Raw genomic sequence first — 14,889 nt, 5'->3', positions numbered from 1 at the left:
ATAATATTTGATCTCTATATATTGTTCGAGCTTTGTATATTATGTAATTTTTATATAATAAGTATAAAAGCTTTTTCCTATGATATTTTGTCTGAAGTTGATATACATTAATATTCGATCTTTTTATATTTATGTAATATTTATATAATGTTTGAGCTTTGTATAATGGTTAATATTTATATTAACTTTTTTCCACCAATTTTTGTCTGGAGTTAATGTATTTTCATATTTAATCTCTATATAATGTTTGAGCTTTGTAGAAGAGTTAATATTTTTATAATAAATACATATAGTTTTTTTCCACCAATTTTTGTCTGGAGCTAATATATTTATAATGTTTGATCTTTGTATTATATTCAATTTCTATTTAATATTTGATCTTTATATAATATTTCATATAGATATATAATCAGTATGTAAACTTTTTTCTCACCAATTGTTGTCTGGAGTTAATATATTTTAATATGTGATCTTTATATAATGTTTGGGCTTTGTATAATATTTAATATTTATATAATATGTATATAAACTTTTCCCCACTAATTTTTGTCTGGAGTTAATGTATTTCATCTTTGTATTATATTTAATCTTTATATACCATTCAATGTTCCTATAATAAATATGTAAACTTTTCCCACTAATCTGTGTCTGCCGTTAATATCTTTTCCTCTCTTAGACTTCATCACTGCTGGCAGTTGTGGGTTTTTATTTCCCCTCACCTGTTTCCCTTCTCTCCCATCACTCTCTCCATCCCCGTTCCCATTTTAACCCCTCGACCTCTTCCAGCTCCCACCGCTGGGGCACTTTGGGTTTAGTTCCTGAAGCTGCTGGGAGGCAGCTGCTGTTTCTCTCAGGAATTCTGCTCCAAGTTCACACAAAGAAAAAACGGTTTGAGAATTTCCATCTTTTTCCCCATTATCTCCATCACGACATTTTTGGCTCCTGGCCTCACAACCATGACCCTGCTGTGTTTCTTCAGCCCACCACACACAACAGACATGTTGGAGTCCACATCCCAGTGGACACAGCGGGGGAGTCCTGAACCAGCCCAAAGTCACACCCAGAATCCCTGAGTAGCCTTTGTCACCAAAGGGCCTCTCGTGTTACAACAGCGAAGGCAAAACAAAGATGACCCTGAATTTAAGCTGCCTCTTGCTTTTTTTTTTTTTTTTTTTAAACACTTAAACTACCCAGGGAGACAAAACACAACAATACAACCTTAATCCATTTCCCTCAGATAAATACAATAAGTGCAGCAGGAATTTCACATTGCCATACTGAGGGTAAAAGAGCAATTCTCCCGTCTTAAAAAAGCACAGACACAGTTGTCAGGTTATGGTGACAGCTTTAGAAACAATGATCTGCGCCAGCCCTGCCTGTGGCCTTTCTGTGAGCAGCTGAACTTCCTACTGACGCTGGGGAAACCTGCTTCGGCTCCGCGGGTCTGTCACCCCTCACTGGGACAGTTTCCACCAGCTGGGGCTCCGGGGGCTTTACTCTGATGCTCCACAGTGTGAAAAATGCAGTTGTGATTCGTGCTGCGATGTTTAATGTTTACAGGTATAACCAAATGAGGCACGGACTCTGAACTTGGAAAAGGAAAAAGGTGGTTAAGTTCTACGTAAAAAGTTATGAAACTTGCTTATGAAGTTATATTGACAGAGGGAACTAACATTTTAAGGGTTAACTAAGCATATAATGGGTGCCTACTAACGAACTAACACTTTAAGGCTTAGTCACACAATAAACGCTTATTTTAGAGCTTTATGTTAAGAAGAACAGAACCCCATCAAATGCCAAGAGAAGTTTTACTGCACCCAGCTGTAAACTTGAGGAGACAAGATAACCAAGATTTACAGCAAAAAGGGGGCGCCAGTCTGGTTTCAATCGACTTGGCAGCTCGGGTTCCAGCCAATTCAACAGAATGAGCCAAAGGTAAAAAGTTCACTGTGACGAAGCTGAAGGAGCCTTCATCCAAAGACCCCTCCTCAAATTCACCAAGTGGCACTGCGCAGGTGCAACAGGGGAGGGTCTATGGAAATGGTTATCTGAGACTCATTTTAATCAGAAGCGGGGAAAGGTCATGAATATGTACAGGCATTCCTGGGGTCATTATGAATATGTAACACCTTACTGTATTTAAGCACACCTCTTATTGTTAGAAGGTGTGCGTGTTGGGCGGAGCGAATCCCCCGCGCACCCAGCGCTGTTTTGCTTATGCTCTAACAAACACGTGTTTAAGGAATACAAGAAATTAGATTAAACGTTGTTTATCCATAGAAAAAGCGTAAGTTATTTATTTCAACAGCAGAGGGAAAACCCCACACTAAAAGGAGAAAGAAAAAAAGAATAAAAGAAGCCCATGATGGTTAATGAAGCAGCCGAGCAAACATCCCTGTAGGGTTCTGCTGGCAGCGTCTCATTCTCCAGAGCTACAGCCTCACGCGACCCCACACGAGGCAGCTCCAGGTTGCGGCTGCGGGTGCCAAACCCGCCAGAGGCTGCACAGGGACGGCCCTGCCCAGCGGAGCCACAAGCGCTGCACAGGAAAGGGGAAATATCAGAAAAACAGAGAAGTGTTTCAACTGGCTCCTACTGTTACGAATCACAGTTAGTTCTGAGTAGGGCAAAGCCCGGACAACACCTGCCGAGGAGCTGAAAGCACAGACAGAGAACCAGCACCTGTCAGATGTGGAACCGCTGGGCAACCAGCGGGTCTTGCAGATGGAAATAAATGGAAAACTGTACCTACACACATACATCTACAGGTGAAAGAACAGTCAGCTTGACTGAGGCCATGTCTGCTCTGAAATGAACACATTCATTTACTTCATTACATTTTAATTCTTCATTTTTTCCCTCCTGCCCCTGAAACCGCCAAACCCCTTGTACTATTAATAACTCACTTCTTGAGTCAACTAAAAGAAAAAAACACACATACACACAAATAAAAAAAAACCCAAACCCCAGCTCTGGTGTTGAGTAGTTTTTAATAAATTGCTACTGCTCGTCTTAGGGAAATCAAAGTTAAATAAAACTCCCCAGCATGTCTGTCCCTTCCCTCTCCAGCCCCCAGCCCAACGTGGTGAGAACCGTGAGGAACACCAGGGGCGTCTCCAGCCAAGGTTTCATGGAGAAACTGCTTCAGGAGGATCATGGAAGGTCAGAAGAGGAAGGGCTGGGAAAACCAGAGCTGTGCTGACAGATGTGCTGCTCCTACCCACAGTGGCACCCAACAACATGCTGGGCGCTCAGTGGTTCACACATGTCCCGCTTCTGAAGGCCATGCCGAGCGTCTCGCCAACATCTCGAGCATCCCCGTGCTCGACAGCGCTTCAGACAGCTCAGGGTTGCCGCTCGTAAAGCCAGAGCTGAGGAGGAAAGGAGAGGAGCTGCCAGAGAGCAACGACCCAGCTGCGTGCGGTGCCCGCGGCAGAGCCGAACTCGTCCAAAAAAAGAGACAGGTTGGCCTCCCGCATTAAAAAATATCCAGACAAGTTGCCTTTCTATCCTGTAATGTGCAATGACTCTATGGAGGCTGTCGAGAACAGTACAGCTGACGACACAAACATCTCTGTAGGTGGTTTTGGTTTGATAATGTCAAGCAGTTTGTAACCAGACTTTTTAAATTTAAAGTTCCTACAAGTCCTGACACTTGGTTTTAGGGCCTAATTAAACAGGCCTACAAACAGGTTGTCAGGCTTTGTTTTCCTGAAGGAATAAATGGAGGCACAGGGGGTGAAGCAGGACATGACACGGACTAACTCCTCCCTTTCGCAACCTCCACCTTTGCTGCCAGCCCCCAGGATTTCAGGCACACCGAGACGGCAGCTCCGGGCTGGGAGGCCCGTTTAGATGTGCCAAGTTTTGAGATTTGTGGAGGGGAAGCCAGCAACAGTTTTCTATTGCCGTGTGATCAAGGAGATGACCTTACAGAGGAGCGCTGCTCCAGTGAGCTGAATGGTTTTGGAAACCACCTTGATTCCCTTTGAAAACACAAACCCAAATAACCCAAACACTCACTCTCAGGTTCTCCCAGTGAACGGGGTCAGGAAAAGCCTGTGAACCTACGAGGAGTAGCAGTTACACAGCAGCCTAGTTACAGATATCCAGAAAGGTATGAACACTTGTACACCTATTAATCTCTATAAATACAGTATTCTACACAAGGAACTGTAGAAAGACATTATTCAAGGTTGGGTTGGTTTTGTTGTTTTACAAAAGCTTGAGAGGGCTTTTTTGTTCAGATCTCTGCTTTTTTCTGCCAGCCTGTATCACTTGTTCTTACAAGGGGTCTGGTGGATTCCAGCACGTTTCTGCCTCTCTTAGAGTCATAAGAGACTCAGAAAAATGTTTGAGGTTAGAAAAGGTTTGAACAAGTGGGGTCACCTCTGCTGAAGTGAAGGGTGTTTAAGGTCCCCCTGGGAAGCAGCCTCATCTTTTCACTCAGATACATAATTGCGCTGACCATAGACAGGGTAAAAAAAAAGAGCAGAAACACTGACTTCCACAAAATGAGACAATGTGTTTATCCACAATTAACATTTCTGGGGAAGGAACCCCCTTTTGCTGGGGAACAACATATTTGTGATTTCAGTTGCCTATTCTTTAAAACCTTTAGTAGAATAACGAATCTATTGAATCGCAAAGTGAAAACATTGCTCTAAATGACAGAAATGCTTTTTTTTTCATTTTCCAGTTACACTTGGACTGCGTAGATCCATGTTATCTATATTATCCTCTTCGATATTTCTTACTAATCAGAACATTACACAACTTTGTGAGGTTCCTCTTCATGGAAGGCAGGAGCCCTAGAAAAAAATACACACACACACACACATATCTGTGTGTGTCTAAACCCCTCCGTTGTTAAGGAAGCAGCCGGTGTGAAAACCTGATTCACGTCCCAGCATTCCCTGCAGAACCACCTTCTTGCTTGAGGAGGAACATGGGATCTGTCTTGTGTTCCACCAAAGCTGCCTCAGCTGGGAAGCCACAGCCCGGCTGCAGTTGTGCTTGTAGCCTGTGGACTGTTGACGTGCATATGGTAGAAACTGGCTTGAGGGCAACAAACGAATTAACTGCAGGAGGCGTTGGTCAGACAGTGGGGTTTTGGTTTACGTTTGCAAGGTCCAGGAGTAAAATCAAAGTGTGTGGTGCGTGTGCGTGAAGCAGCTCCCGGGAGCGCTCGTCCCTCACTCTGCCGCAGAACAAGTTCTGTCCCACGCTCAGTTTTGTGAAAAATGCAGTTGTGATTCATGCTGAGATGTTTAATGTTTACAGGTATAACCAAATGAGGCACGGACTGTGAACTTGGAAAAGGGAAAGGTGGTTGAGTTCTATGTAAAAAGTTATGAAACTTGCTTAGGAAGTTATATTGATAGAGGGAACTAACATTTTAAGGGTTAAGCAACTATATAATAAGGGCCTACTAACAAGCTAACATTTTAAACCACATAATTAATATCTACTTTGGAGCTGTATGTAACTAATTGTGCTAAAAAAAACAGGACTTCATTAAATGCCGAGATAAGAAGTTTTACAGCACCAGCTGCAACCATGAGGAGACAAGATAGCCAAGATTTACAGCAAAAAGGGGGCGCCAGTCTGGTTTCAGTCGGTTTGGCAGCTTGGGTTCCAGCCAGTTCCTCCTCATGAGCCAAAGGTAAAACGTCCACTGTGACGAAGCTGAAGGAGCTTCATCCAAAGACCCCTAAAGACCCTTCCTCAAATTCACCAAGTGACACTGCGCAGGCGTAACAGGGGAGGGGCAAGGAGGGAACATGTAAATGGTTATCTGAGACTCATTTTAATAAAAAGCGGGGAAAGGTCATGAATATGTACAGGCGTTTCTGGGGTCATTATGAATATGTAATACCATACTGTATTTAAGCACACTTCTCATTGTTAAAGGTGTGCGTGTTGGGCGGAGCGAATCCCCCGCGCACCCAGTGCTGTTTTGCTTATGCTCTAATGAACACGTGTTTAAGGAATACAAGGAATCGGCTTAAACGTTGTTTATCCACAGGAAAAGCGTAAGTTATTTATTTCAGTTTGATTCCCAGCGCTCCCAGCTCGGTCGTCTGTCCCATTCCCGGCGCTCCGTCCGTCCGACCAAGGGCTTCAAGGGCAGGCGGGCTGGGGTCGCGGCATGTGGGGGAGCACGAGGCAGGGCGGCGAACTGCGATTGGCCGGCTGTGGGTGGCACGCGAGGCTGCGGCCGGTGACGCCGGAGCCGCTGCGGCCGGAGCGGTCGGTGCGAGGGAGAGAGCGGGAGCGCGGGGCTGGCGGGGCCGGCAGCAGCTCCGCTGTGTGCGGGATCAGCTGCGGGCGGGTATGAGCAAGGCTGGGCACCTTCCCCAGCACCTTCCCTCGCCCAGGCCTGCGGGGAACACGGGGCCGGGGGGTGGCAGCACGGAGTGCCAAGAGAAGGGTGATGAGACGAGTGACAAGGCGAGAGCAAACAGCCTTCAGTCGTGCCAGGGGAGATGCAGATTGGATATTGGGAACATTTCCTCCCAGAAATGGTTGTTGAGGTGGTTTGATCCTCGTGTTGCCATGCTGGTGTCTGCAGCCGCTGCTTGTGCAGGGACCTTGTTCCTTTCTCTCTTTTTCTCTTTGCTCGTTTCCTGGCAGAGCACCATTGAGGATGTGGGTGAAGAAGCAGAAGAAGGAGCTGTTTGCTGTGACACCCTGAAAAGGGTGCAGATCCAGCAGGCTGCTGGTGGAGGAGCGAGGTGGCTTGGGGTAGGTACAGTTGGTGTGGTGGCATTTCGGATGGCTGCTCATGGGCTTTGGAGCCTGTTCCAGGGAGCTGAATTCCACACAGATTATTATGATATTAACTTTTAGCACTGACTGCACTCACTATTTAACAAATACCCAAACAACAAAACACTGAAGTTGTCTGTCTGGATCATCTGAAATGACTTTCTCCTTGTGTTGACTCTTCTTCTTTTCTTGATGTGTAAAAAAGATTTGACCAGTTGTGGCTGTAGGTCAGATGATACTAAGTGCGGAAATAAGGGTTTAGCTTATGGCCTGAGAAGGTGAACATTTGCCAATTATTTGGGACTGGCTGTGGCTCATTTCTGCTGTTACGAACCTGTCTCAGGTCTCCAAAATCATTGTGGTGTTTTAACTAATGCAGGTCTCTGAAAAGGCAGCAGAAACTTCCTCAAAACTGATTATAGGTTTGGGGTTTATTTTCATATTGCTTTCTCAGCTGGCTGAGAAATTAATTGTCAACTAATTGCCTCTAACACAGAACACTATTTGTGAACAACCATCCCTGCCCAAAGCAATTTTGTCTTGAAAAGCTTAATTGTCTCTTTTATAATTGTCATCAGGTGACTTTTTTTATCTTCAATATGGAGCTCACAGGTGGTTATGATGTTAATTTTTTCTCTATGCTATGAAATTCATAGCACTAAAATAATAAGCTGTTGGATTTATGGATGTTGGTCTTCATTTTATTGCTGGTGTTCTAAGTCAGGCTTAAGTTGAAGACTCAAAGTCAACTGAAGAGTGTGAGAACAACCTATTTGCACATTAGCAAGTACTGGGGCTTCTTTGTCACAAATACAGTAACTCTGTTACTGATGATATGTGTGCCTGGATTTCCTTTTAAAAATTTTCTTTTACAGTGTCAGTTTGTGTCCTGTAAAGCTCCACTTGGCAGTTTGACCTTCTCTGGGGCACTGAGCTTCTGCTGGTTTGTTGGTGCAGGTCAAGGTCCTTCTGGCTTGAAAGGCCCAAGTGCTTTAAAACATGGATGTTGGACATGGCTGTTCAATATTGTGTGATATCGGAGCAGGGGATTGATCCAGCGGTTCTGCAGTGGTTAGTTCTTAGTGATGTTGCATTTGTAGAGTGATTTGGAGGCTTTTCAACTGAAAAGCGTTAGATGGTAAATTATTGGATGTGTCTGAGAGTAGTGCAGCTCTAACTGAAAATGTCATAGAACCCGTGTTGAAAGGAATAGAAAAGGTTTTGTTTATTTGGAGTGAGTTGGGCTGTATTACCAATTCCTTTAAGTACTGAGAAGCTTGTAATCATGGTTAGTAACTTCTTGTAGAGGTATCAGTAAGTGAAGGAACTTTTATGCTTCAAGAAGTCTAATAAACCTTTCTTAAAATTCTTGATCCTAAGAAAGCATCCAGAGTTCTTGAATGGTTGGCTCTGTTATGAGAAAATGGTCAGTTTAAAAGCCAGTCGTAAGATTACAGCTTAAGCACAGAAACACTTGCCTATTTAAACACAGAAATGTCTTTCTTGTGTTTCAAACTTGGACAATTAATAAAAACAAAAGACAAACAGGCTGTGACTGATGCAGTTCCTTAAATTTCCAAAGTGTGAAGCTTTTGTAGAAACAGCAAATTTCTTAGCTTTAAATTTAATATTAGACATCAAAGCATGGCAATCATAGCTATTTTTTTTGTCACTAAGTATTGAGTGAAGCTTTAGACTTGAGTCCCTACAGTATTAGAAAATATTAAAAGCCGTGATAGTAGCTCATTATTGTGATAGGTGCTGCACAAAGGCACCGTGCCGTCTGAAAAGAACTTGCAGACTGAATATCAAGCACCGCTTGTCTGTACACGTGTTGTCTCAGCTGCTGGTTGGTATCTGAGGTAGTGGTATCAATTTGGCAGCAATCTGATGTTTCTGAAGTTATTTGTAGACATGGAGGCAGCGGAGAGTCTGAACAAAACTTGCAAAGACAAAGGTGACTTGTGGAGATGCTGAGAGACACCACCTCCCTCTGTTTGAAGAGACGGAAACCTGCAGCGCTTCTAGAAATTGTCTCACAGCCTGTTTCTTTTAGATCATAATATATTATAGGATCATAAGATAACTTGATATCAGTCGGACTATCTAATATTTTGTGGAGCATGTCATGTTTGGAGAGCCAAAACGGACAGAATTGTTTAGTAACTAGAGATGGACTATTCCTGTGAAAAAGATGGAATTTGATCTGTGTTTCATTGTGCAAGCAATGTCAGGGCTCTGTCTTCTGTCTGAGCTTTGTGCTTTGTTTTTGTTTCCACTTTGTAGGCTGAAGGGGACCAGTTACCTGCAGAACACACTGTCAGCCAGGACAAGACGTGCAACAGCAAGACCCTGAAAGCTGGAACTTTGGAAAACCTTGTCGAGACCCTTCTGACGGCTTTTGGGGAGAATGATTTTACGTACATCAGCATCTTTCTCTCCACATACAGAGCTTTTGCTTCCACCAGCACAGTACTGGAACTGCTCCTGGACAGGTAAGTGCCGGGATAGAATGGAAACTGAGCCATCATTTATGGAGGGAGATGTTGACAGGAATTTCTTCCTTTACATTTAGTGAATATGGACTTAATAATCTGATGGACAGAGGTCAAGAACACTACCAAATTCAGGATTTCATTATAAACATACAATGTGTAAATGCACACTGCCCACATCCTAACTCTCATTAAAGCTCAGGTGTCAGGTGGGGAAACTGTGCGGGGTCTGACTGCTAAGGAACCAAACTGGGACCGGAACAAGAAAATCAATACAGCTTTTCCCCTAAAAAAAACCACAACAGAATGTGTGGGCTGTAAAGTCACACTTAGAATAGATTCCTACTTCTTCCATCTTGCAGTCAGTTCTAGGTTTGATTGGTCTGTGGTGTTTTATGACCAGCCATTAAAACGTGCACACTCAAATGTATCATGAACTCCTCCTCACCCGTATTTAAGGAGGCGCAAGGTGTGGTTTGAAAGGAGCTGTTCCAGCTGGTGCGAGGGCTCTCCCCGCAGGGCTCTCGAGGCTGAGTGTCCCCAGCTGAGCTCCCTGTGGCCGTGACTGCGCCGCTCCTGTCAGAGGGACGACTGGTTTGCCTGGTTTAGTCTGGGTTTGCTTTGCAGTGCACGAGGATATGTGTAAACCCTTGATTTCTGCCTCAGCTTCCCCAGCCACGGTGGAATAGTCCAACATGAAGCCTTTGTCATAAGATTGTTGAAACATGAGTTCTTATTTTAAAGCCTTGGGCGGTGCTGAAGCTGTGAGCCGTGGCAGGGCAGAATAATGCTGCCTGCAAGGCACAGGCCTTGCCTGGGTAGGTAAGAGATTCTGCTTTGCTGTTGGAGTTGTGCGCCTGGTTTCCTCTTTGCTGGTGGCATTTTCACAGCCCCACGGCCATGCCCACTCGTGACAGCTGTGCCAGTAGTTTTGGCACAAGTGGGCACTTGCCACCTGGAAAACTTGGAGAGGGAAGGAATGGCAAATACTAGAGAAACGGAGGCTGCGTTGGAGAAAGTGGTTGTGTTCCAACCTCACTGTTTGCTGGAGTGTTGCTCTGGGAAAGGCTGAGTGAAAATGGGCGGAAAGGGTCTTGGAGCTGCGAGCAGAGCAACTGTTTTCATTGATTCCTCCTCTGTGCAGGCTACTTCCTATGAATGATCAACCTAGGCTGGAAGATACTGGCTGTTTCTTGTGGATTTTTTTCCTCCTAAATTTTTTTCTTCTTCAAGCTCCTTAATTTTTCCCAACTCTTAGATTCCATATTTGCAGTTTGAGCTAGAAACACTTTGTAGTGCTATGCTATATGAATTACACTATTTGGGGTTTTGCTTTTACTCAGTAGAGGTTCCTTTAAACACCTGTCTCATTTTTCGGAGACAGGAACCTGGAGGTCTCAAGCTGCGGAGAAGCTGGAAACCAGAATTCTTCCAAATCAATCACAGCACTCAGGACGTTAAGTTTGGTTTCGCACCGCCCAGCGAGCCCCAGTCAGGGCTCGGTGTTGGAGGAGGACGTGGGCAGCAGAGCTGTTGTTTCTTTTGAAAATTCACAGCCCTATTTGCTTCAAGGAGCTTGTGTAAAGGCCGAGTATCAACTGTCTCATAACATATCCAATAATATAACCCAGAGAAAATCTTAATTTGTTTTTAATGAGTGTGCTGGTTTCTCAAGGTGTAATTGAAGAAGAAGTCCTTAGTTTCCTATTAAGCGATATCTTCCTGATATGCAATGCATGAAAGGAAGAAATTAAATTCCATGCTCAAATAAGTGCCCATACTACCTTCATGTGGGGGGTGAATGTCTCAGTGTTCCTCTTGTTCCATTAGATACAGATCCACAGGATTGCATCAATACCTGCTGTATGCAACCCATGTGTTCTCTCTGAATTTGCTCACAGTGCGATGGCATCGATTTTACGAGCCTGGCTCGATCAGTCTGCTGAGGATTTCGGAGAGCCACCCAGCTATCTCTGTCTGCTGAAGGTGCTGGAATATCTGAAGAACATACCCGGCTCTGATCCAGAGAAGACGGCACAGAACCTCCTAGATCAGTTCAAGAACCAAGAACTGGAAAATGACAGTACAATACCTTTCTCCGCTGTCTTTCTGTTCTCCCAGCATCAAACCTGACACATTCTTTTTTTTCTCCCCCTTACCCTGGGAAGAAAGCTTCCTGTGCCATGAGCTGAAAAGTCGTAGGAGCTCACGTAGTATGTGAATGAGAACTGGAATCAACTTCCAGCTTTAGCAGAGGGGCGAGAGGGAATAATTCTTGTAATAAAGGATGAAGGAAATGACAGAAAAAACCTGAACATTTCATCCCATGAAAATCATGTCTGCCGGCTGTTCCAGAAATCCCATGTGAACGCACAGTCCTGTGAAATGCCCAGTCTGTGCCTGGCACTGTCCTTTCCTGGGGCTGGTTCCCACCGGCCACACCAGGCGAGCTCACAAGAGCTCTGGTTAGATTCCTCTGGTGTTCCAAGTGTCCTGGTTTTGGTTAAACGAGACCAAATGTCTTTGAGTGAATTTTCCTTTCTTCTGAGATCTTCTGTGTGCATTTTTCTCAAGTTGGCTGTGTGTTTTTCAGACCACGTCGGCTCTGGAGTGGATAACTGTAGGACTGGTGTGCAGAAAAGACCCAGGTTTTGACTTAGTGCTGTGGCAGCCAAGGTTGCTGATAAACTTTGCACATCCCGTGAGAGGGTGGACTTGCAGGAAGGGGTGGCCAGAACAGGTGACCCAAAGCGACAACCTCAGTAGGTTTTCCACGCCATCCACGTTGTACAGCATCTAGGACTGGGAGATCACCAGGGTCTCACTCTCTTCGTCCATGGCCAGCATCTGAAGAGAACCCTGCCTGCGATCCTAGGCCTAGTTCCAGCTCTGGTTTACTGCTGACTACAGCCCAGGGCATCAGGGTTTCTGTCCTGCAGCTGCTGGAGCCACGATTAGTTTTGTATATTTTGCATTACTGTCCCTCCTCCTTAGTCTTATTAGTAAAGCATGTTTTAACTTTCCAACTGCTCTCTCTCCCTTCTCCTCCTCTTCCCTTGAAATCTGGATATAAGAGCGTTCTCAATGCAATATTTTGGGGGTATAATTGCAGTCTTGTCTCTTTGCAGTTCAGCTTTTTTTCCAGATTATAGAATGCATAAATACTGAAAAGGAGATAATCAAAATTCTGCAGCGTTAATAAGGAATTGTTGTTGGGGGGTGGTAGGTTTTTTTCTTTCCGAAAAATGGTTAGTGAATGGGTTAAGCCACTTCTCAGCTAAGAGACCCTGAACAGCTCAGTTCTCTCTATTTCTTTTTCTTCTGCCTTCTCTTTGCCAATTTAATCTTCTGCTCATTATCTCTCTCACTAAAACATGCAGCACACTGAGGCCGTTCCATCAGGCAGGACCCTTTGCATGTTGTGCTGTTATATGTAGTGATATTTAATATATCTGTATAAATTTACTAACTCATGTTTTCCACGCTGGACAGACGGGTTCCACAGCTTTTCTCCCTGTAACCTGGATGATGAAGAGGAACTGGAGATGAGCAGTGCAGAAGAATTCTCATTGTTCCAAGAAGATCTCATGGCAGAACAGCTGACATACATGGGTGCGGTATGGAGACCACACATATTACTTGAAATGCTCGGAGAAATAGTACTGGGCTTCTTAATTTTGTTTTGTTTTGGTTTTTTAAGTGATGTCAATGTAAGTCTAGTGTTCCAGAACATCGAAACATGCTTCGTTCATTGGGCTTTTTCCTTCAGTTATTCTGAAAGTCGTGCTTGTCTTTTTTGTAAAGTGTGAATGTATACCATGTAGCCTTTTTTGCAAAGTTTAATATTTGACCCATCAGAAATAACATATTTTGACCACATAACTACCTCACCTAAACTTGTATAAGTGGTCTTAACTGTAATGCTCCAATTTGGTTTATTTGTATCAATCTCCATCAAAAATATCATTAGCTAAAAATTTTTCCCTTTGGTTATGCAAGTGATACAAAGATGTCTCTTATTTTGCCAGGACTATTTCCCAGGACCTAAAAGAGCTGGTAGCTGATAGCTCTGGCAAAATAAGAGACATCTTTGTATCACTTGAACAGTTCAATTCTCTTAGTTTAAATTCTCTTAGTTTAAAATATACACTTTGACATAACTCTTTAGGCTTGATGCCCGTAAAGAGCTGATAGGGCATCAAGCCTAAAGAGTTATGTCAAAGTGTATATTTTAAACTAAGAGAAAGCAAATATTTCCCTTTTAATGCAACATTAGCTTTAGATCCAGTTTGTACTGTAGACACGCATTTCTTTCTGAGGGCAGTAGAGATCCAGGCTGACTTGGACACCTCTGTTTCACTCTAGACACTCTTCAAGAAAGTTGTGCCCCACCACTGTCTGGGCTGCATCTGGTCCTGAAGGGATAAAAAGGAAAACAAGCACCCGGTACGGAGCATCAGAGCCACCATCTCACAGTTCAGCATCATCACCAACTGCGCGGTCAGCACTGTCCTGGAGAGGAAAGAGCTCAAAACACACCAAAGAGCCAAGATCTTGGAGAAGTGGATTTGTATTGCATGTGTAAAGCATTTGTTGGTGACTGTTTTACGTTCCTTGTGCGGGTGCCATGGAGCTGGGAGGGCAGAGGGGTGTTGTACACGTTGGGCCCAGGCCAGGGAGCAGCTGAGCTCTCGTTGTTTCTGTTTTGGACTGACTGTCTCTGTCACAGCAGATGCAGTGTTGTCCTTCCTCTCCTCACAGCTGTAGTTTGGATACATTCTCATCTACATGCAGTGATCAGTTTGGCATGTGCTTTGTCCACCTAACTTGGCATGTACAGACACCTGTTTGTGAGAGTTTGTCTTTGCAGGAATTTCCTGTGTCTGTGGTGCCTGTGCTCTGGTTCACGAGCCACCCACAGATGTACAGGAGATCCCTGAAGAGTCACAGGCCAGACTTCCTGCCCAGCTCCCCTTTATATTTAATTGACTCTTAGATGGCTGAATACCACATACAAAGAGGCAAAGCCTGTCTTTCCCCTGAAGGGTAAAAGGGATTGGTAACTCTAAAGAGCTTTTTAAAGTGTCACTTTTGTGGTTTTTCACCTGGCTTCATGGCGTCAGCTCCAGTTCTATTCTTCCTAGAACTGGAAGCTGTAACACTGCAGCATCACCACAGATGAAAGTGAGGAAAACAAGATGTAAAGGCCAAAGTCCATCAAATGTTTGGTGGCTGGGGAGGGGAGTGATATTTTTGATGCTTAATATTTGTACAGCTGCCCACTTAGCAGGGAGAATGTGCAGCAAGCAGGACATGGGTCTGACACAAGAGCACTGACCTATTGGTGATGCTGACATGTAATGCTGCTGTGTTTCTAACCGCTCCTTGCACAGGAATGCAGGATCCTGAACAACTTTTCCTCCTTGAAGGCCATTGTTTCCACCTTGCAGTCCAACTCCATCTATCGCCTGAAGAAGATCTGGGCCTGTGTTCCAGAGTAAGGCTGCCCCAGACAAAGGCAAAAAGCTCCATTCTCTTTCTTTGTACCCGTTTATCCACCTTCTTACAAGAATCTCGTATGTGCGGTGTGATTGAAAACCCTCAGCAGGGTCTGCATCCCTGC

This window comes from Streptopelia decaocto (assembly GCF_964273445.1).
Source record: "Streptopelia decaocto genome assembly, chromosome: 6".
Classification (NCBI taxonomy): Eukaryota; Metazoa; Chordata; class Aves; order Columbiformes; family Columbidae; genus Streptopelia; species Streptopelia decaocto.
This window is presented reverse-complemented; position numbering follows the sequence as displayed.